This window comes from Magnolia sinica, chromosome 12 (assembly GCF_029962835.1).
Source record: "Magnolia sinica isolate HGM2019 chromosome 12, MsV1, whole genome shotgun sequence".
Taxonomy (NCBI): domain Eukaryota; kingdom Viridiplantae; phylum Streptophyta; class Magnoliopsida; order Magnoliales; family Magnoliaceae; genus Magnolia; species Magnolia sinica.
In genome coordinates, this window is record NC_080584.1 from 53,794,036 (window position 1) to 53,800,405 (window position 6,370).

The 6,370-nt window shown below is 37.2% G+C and overlaps 1 long non-coding RNA gene across 2 annotated transcripts; it reads right to left on the minus strand.

Annotated features, from left to right (window-relative positions):
* Nucleotides 1-2,296: 2,296 nt before the first annotated feature.
* LOC131220521 (uncharacterized) lies at nt 2,297-5,573 on the minus strand. Of its 2 annotated transcripts, XR_009158655.1 has the most exons (4): nt 4,527-4,584; nt 4,316-4,446; nt 2,709-2,770; nt 2,297-2,376 (listed from the first exon to the last, which is right to left on the minus strand). It is a non-coding gene; the product is annotated as an uncharacterized LOC131220521 (long non-coding RNA). The 2 variants fall into 2 exon arrangements; XR_009158654.1 differs by lacking the exons at nt 4,316-4,446; nt 4,527-4,584 and adding an exon at nt 5,286-5,573.
* Nucleotides 5,574-6,370: the final 797 nt, after the last annotated feature.

A 6,370-nucleotide genomic window follows, 5' to 3' on the forward strand; every position in this document is an offset into this window, starting at 1 on the left:
ACAACTTGCTTACAATGAGTGGAATGGGTGCAGGACCCAATACAATTCCATCTAACCTAATTCCAAGCTTCTCCATTGTTCCCAAACATTGAGTGAAATTGGCACGGGATCAACTGCAATTCCGTCCCACCTAATGCCATCTAATACCGTGCACAAAACACCCCTTAAAGTAACTAAGGGCCTGTTTGGGTGGTGGGATTAGAAGGGATTATGTGGGATAGGATTCATTTGGTCATGTGCCAATTCCACTCCATGTCTGGGAAGAATGGAAAAGCTTGGAATTAAATTAAATGGAATTGCATTGGGTCCTGTGCCAATTTCACTCAATGTTAGCAAGTTGTGTATGTCCCACCATGATGTGTGGGTTATATCCACACTGTCCACCCATTTATCAAGATTGTTTTAGAACATGGCCAAAAAATCAGGTAAATCTAAAGCTCAAGTGGACCCTGCCATTGAAAGCAACGGGGATTGAATACTTAACGTTGAAAACTTCTTTGGGGCCACATAAGTTTTGGATCTACCTCAATTTTAGGCCCATGCCAAAAAATGAGGTTGTAAAACGAATGAACAGTTTAGATACAACACGTGTTATTCTCAGTAATTTCAAATGATGATGGGTATATCCATTCAATGCACCACCGTATTATCAACAAAGCATGGCATTAATCTTATCCATGGCAACATGGGACAATCCTGCCGTGGATAATAATTATATTTTTTGAATCACATCCCACCTAGTCCCTTCTAATCCCACCGCCTAAGCAGGCCCTAACTGTCCCATTCAATGCACCGATCTGCCGTCCTAATCAATAGATAAGCCTGCACCCATCTTAATCACTGTGGTATACTTTTTTATAAGAATCCACGCGCTTGACTCGTTAGCATGTGTGGTGTGAATGCACTTCCCTAGGCATCAAATGAGGATCCCTCATCTACGAATTATCTGATACATACAACCTTCCAACTCGGGCTAGTGGTTCCAGTCGTTTGATAGTCAGCCGTTATTCACTGTACCTGTAAGAAGATGGAAAGAGACAACGATGGTCCATCTCTGCTGGTCCACCTCAACTGATGGCTGGGATCTCCCAATCAACTGGTTCATGTTCAGACTTGGGATGACGACTCCTGTAATAGTAGAAAGCCTAGTTTTCTAACATTTTCTCTCCTTTTAAGTCTATACAAAGAGCAGAAGTGGAAGAGGTAATGTATTTAACTTCTTGTGAATTTTTATTTATTTTTTGTGACGAAGTTCTTTTATACTGAAAATGTTTGAGAAATGTAAGTCTTTTATTTTCATTTCTCTTGTTTTAATGAAGAAGAAAAATTTCTTATTATTCCATAGATGATGCATGTTGCAAAATTAAATAAATAATTATGTATAATCTCTTGTTTTTATTTGCTTTGTTATTTGGCATTTTATTTGAGCAATTTTCTTCTGTGGTTTGATTTGTTTTACATTGATTGTGTGCGAGTATTTTTCAATAATAATTAGTATCAGAGTCAAAGGTTAAAAAGCCTTTTCGCACAAGATTGGTTTTAATGTTTGTTTTGCAATTGTGTTTTAGATGATTGTGTGAACGCTCTCCCATGCGTGCACAAAAAACCCTTACTTCCTTGTCTTTCTCGTTTTTTTGTCTTGTTCTAGTTTACGGGTTTGATTTAAATGTAGGGTTGGCTCAGAGGGAGAGATGCACTTGATTTGGAGTTGTCATTAGATAGAATGCAACTTTAAAAGCCAAGGTTAGCTAGAACTCGTAGAATTGACTTGAGAAAAAAATCAGAAAATTTTTCTATTCGAGTGACTCTTGTGTTGGTTTCATTACAAGAAAAATAGACTTTACCGGTGGCCAAAACTGCCCCTAAAAGCCCAAAAAACTGTCGGCATAAGAATTAGTGGCGGTCCGACATGTGCTGCTAAACGGGGCGTCGCTGTATGTTTTACCGGCGGTTGTACCTTTAGCGGCGCTTATTATTATTTAGTGGCGTTTCTATGATTGCCGGTGAAAATTGTAAAAACACCGCTAAACATAGCAAAAGCGCCGCTAAAAATTATATGAAGCGCCGGTAAAAACTATTAAAGCACAAAACTATAAAAACACCACTAAAAGTTATATAAAATTGTAACAAACGCCGCTAAAAGTTGCAACAAACGCCGCTAAAGGTGTAACAAGTGCCAATAAGGCAATTGCTATATTGTTTTTAAATATTTAAAACCTAAAAAATGTTGCACAACACAATTAAAAATGAATACTAAATAAATTGAATTACTTTACAATGAAAAGCATATAATATTTACAATAATGTGTTAAAAATATTCTAAATACATATAAAAGAAATCCCTCCATCCAACCATCATCTGTCTAGGTCCATAACCTGCAAGACAAAATTAAAAAAAAATATATTTAGTACATTTCAATAATTTCATGTGATTTGGATAGCATATCATATGACAATCAATGCCCTAGTAAGAACGCGTTCCTTCCCATACAAGTCAATGAAAGGCGGCGCCCATTCACTATAAGCAACATGGTCAAATTCCAATCCATTTGATGTGTAACCCATTTTGGGATGAAAGCCAAAAAGTAGGCTGATCTGTGATTTGGGATCAAAGCCAAGTGTGACTTTTGATAACTAAAAAAGAAAAGAAAAGAAAAAAGAAAGAGGATCTGTTGCCTGCTAATAATGACACAAGAAAGGAGATGTACCTATGTCTTCTCAAGGGGACGGAATACAACAACCTCATATCCAATCATATCATGGCTGCCTCCTACAACAATGTCAACAAAAAAAAATGAAATTAGCTATTTGCCACTAGCAACCCAAGATTTATAACAACGCACATGTACACATGACTTCATGCCAGGTATGGCTAAATTGAAGCATTAGACACCATGTCCATCTTTGACACCAACACAACAATATCTAAGAAGTCTTAAAATGAATGTTAGCTTCAGAAACAGTTTTTGGCCAATTAAAAACCAATTTTATAAGAGGGGAAGGGAAGCTCGTTGAATGAATTAGTCTCTTCGGTTGTAGCTCAATCCATTGCTCCAGATGTTTGTTTATTGGAAAATGGGCTAGAGTCAAGAGCTGAAGTTGCAGAAGTGCACATTTCAGCGCCTGAGATTGAGAAAGCCGAAGAAGCTGAAGTTATAGATGCACCCTTCTCTCTTGTAGTTGTAGCTGAGAAGCAGGATACTATGGGCGATGCTTCAAATGTAGGCATTACTGTGTTACATATGAGAAACAACAGATAGTGCCAGAACTGGTATCTGGTGAAGGAGGAGCAGTTGTAGTTGAGGGAAATGGGTTTCAGGAAGATGGCATTCTCGGTCACAAGAATCCAAGTGCTAGAACTGAGGTTACTGAATCAATTTTAGCTAAAGCTATTACTATGGATGTTTGTTTGGCAGAAAATGGGCAAAATCAGGGGACTGAAGTTGTGGAGATGCATGTAGAAGCAGATGTCTCTTTGCTCGATGAGAAGCAGAAATCTGTGGGCAATGCTACGAATGCAGGCCTCCTTTGTCAGAGTAGAAGCAACATACAAGACCATAATCAGTAGCTGGTGAAGGAGAGCAAGTTGTGGCTGAGGAGAATGAAATTCATGAAGATGTTGTTGCATGCCACAAGAATCTGAGTGTTGTAATTGAGGATATGAAATCACAAGAATTTGAGGTAGTGGAAACACATGCATTGGTGCTTGAGACGACAAAAATTGAGGAAGCTGAAGTTGTAAAGATGTAGGGACTGCTTTTTCAGATGAGAAGCAGCAAACAGTTTCAAAGTTAGTAGCTAGTGAAGGGGAAGAAGTTGCAGCAGATCGACATCAATTTACAGAAGATGGTCTTTCATGTAGCGAGAGTCCAAGTGCTGGAATTGAGGCAGGGAAATTAAATTCAGCTTAAGTTATTGACATGGATGTTTGTTTGCTAGAAAATGGGCAAAACCCAGATTCTGAAGTTCAGGAAATGCATGTAGAAGAACCCAGAATTTGAAGTTCTGGAAATTCAGCTCAAGTTATTGATAGGTGAGAAGCTTTTTTGAACATGGTCCAACCATCAATGATGATAGACACTGGTTCAATGGTCTGGATCATGAGACAATTGGGTTCCTATAAACTCCATGCATAAGAGAGAAGTTTCATTCCGGACACTAACAAATTGAGACTTACTTTAAAAAACAAACACACACACACAAATATATATATATATATATATATATATATATATATATATATACATATATATATATATATATATATATATATATATATATATATATATATATATATATATATAATATTTGTTACCTTAATGTGAAGTTTGATTATCATGATTGAGTCAGTAATAATGGCCTCTTTTTCCGTAATTGGATGATTTGGGATCAAATCCATGACCTCAACCAAGGATCGTCTTTGGGTCCGATGTTTGTGGCCCATTCCTGAAAGACCATTGGCTCAAATGATAAACAATTCATAGAAGGAAAAAAAAATAAACAAATTCATGAATTAGATACATTACGTGAAAAACTCAGGCTATTTTTCAAGTTGGCCATGACCTGCAAAATATATGGAAGGCTAAAAAATATATGATTTTGTATCACCTTTCCCAATCCAAACATGCATGCTTAGTTGGATCTATGAGATAGCCCAATTATGAAACATAAAATTAGCACGAAAATGGGTTTATGAAGTAGTTCATCAAACTAATCCTAAATTGTACAATGGAGTGTAGTAGGTGGACTCATTGATTCTAGTTCATGAATGCCCCGAACAACGAACTCGAAGCGAATGCCATCCAATGAAAATGGACAAACTACAACTACCAGACAATCCTTATCATCTGAGAAAGCAATCTTGACTATTATCTCACATACCCTTTGAAGCTTCCGTGTTTGGGACCGAGCTTCTTGAAGACATAATATCAACTTCAATACACGCTTCTTCAGCTCCTGATAAGCTCTCCGGTGTTTCTCCAACTGTTTGATAAACAGGGGAGATTTGGTTACATAAAAGATGGAACAAACATTCAAAACTCTAGTATTCACAATCTCATAAGATGGGCCTCATGTACAATTGTTGTCCAAGCAGCTTAATCAAATGTTGCACATTTCCAAACCAAATCACCAAACTCAAGCAATATTAGGCAAGACCCAAAGACAATTACCACTTCATGCATTGCCTGAACAACTCTAATTTCTTGCCAATATTCATTTGGTGACTTTGAAAGTAGAATTATTAAAAGTTATTAAATAGATAAAAATTATAAAAAAAAGGTTACCTGGCTAGGCTCGTTTATCAACACAGGCTGGAATCGTCGAGCTAATGCTTTATCCTTTTCAAAATGTATCCTGTATTCATAATAGAACCTGAAGGTTCCTGGTGTGTGCCGCCCTGCAATTGGATGAGCTCCAGTGTATTGTGCAAATTTCAAAATAGAGTAATGGGTGTCTATAACTGTGGACCCACCTCTTATAGTTGTTGCATGAGGGGGAAGAACCAGTATATGACTACCAGTTAGAGTAAACGCTTACAGGAATCCTCTCTAGATATTTCCACCTAATTCTAGCAGCCTTAGCATGCCTTTTCTCTGCATACATTCTGCTTTGAAAGGGATGTTTCTAGGGATAATGTGCAGCTTGATTGCTGCTCCAAGGTGGCTACATCTTGGTGTATCAACATAAAAAAACAATAAATACTCCTTAATAAATAGCTTAGCAAATAATTCACCACTAAGAATCCATACCAAAACTCTTTGTGAGGGTGCATTCGTATCTGGACAAGAGTAAGGGAATTGGATACAGAGAGGTTCAGAATTAGAATCAAAATGGCTTTGGATACAGAGAGGTTTAGAGTTAGAATCCCACACCTGAAGATTGCGTTTATATGATTTAAATGATAAATATAATCAAATAAAGGAAAAGACTACAAATTCATATATCTGATCTAGGCATGATTTATTGTCAGTTCAGGTTTCATGGGCCTGAAGCCAACCCCAATTAGTAAATCCGATTAAATTGGGTCAGTCAGTTTGGGTGCACATGCTCCCACAAATTCATATAGTAAAATCTCCTTGACATGAATGGTGAAGACAATTGAAAACTTCATATATTTAACAGGACCACTGCAAGAATGAAGATCAATGGTTCTAAATTCCATACAACTTAGGCCCAGGATTGGTGATGTAGGTTGTTGGCCTCATAGGCCCAACCATACACATGCCAAAAATCTTCCTGGTTGAATGATCCTAGCTTTTCAGTCGGTGGCCTGCAAATAGTTAATGAGAAAAATACATCCACTGTCTACATTGAATGAAAGGTTATATCAAAATGAGGAAAAACTAAGAAATAACTGGATGGAATTTTA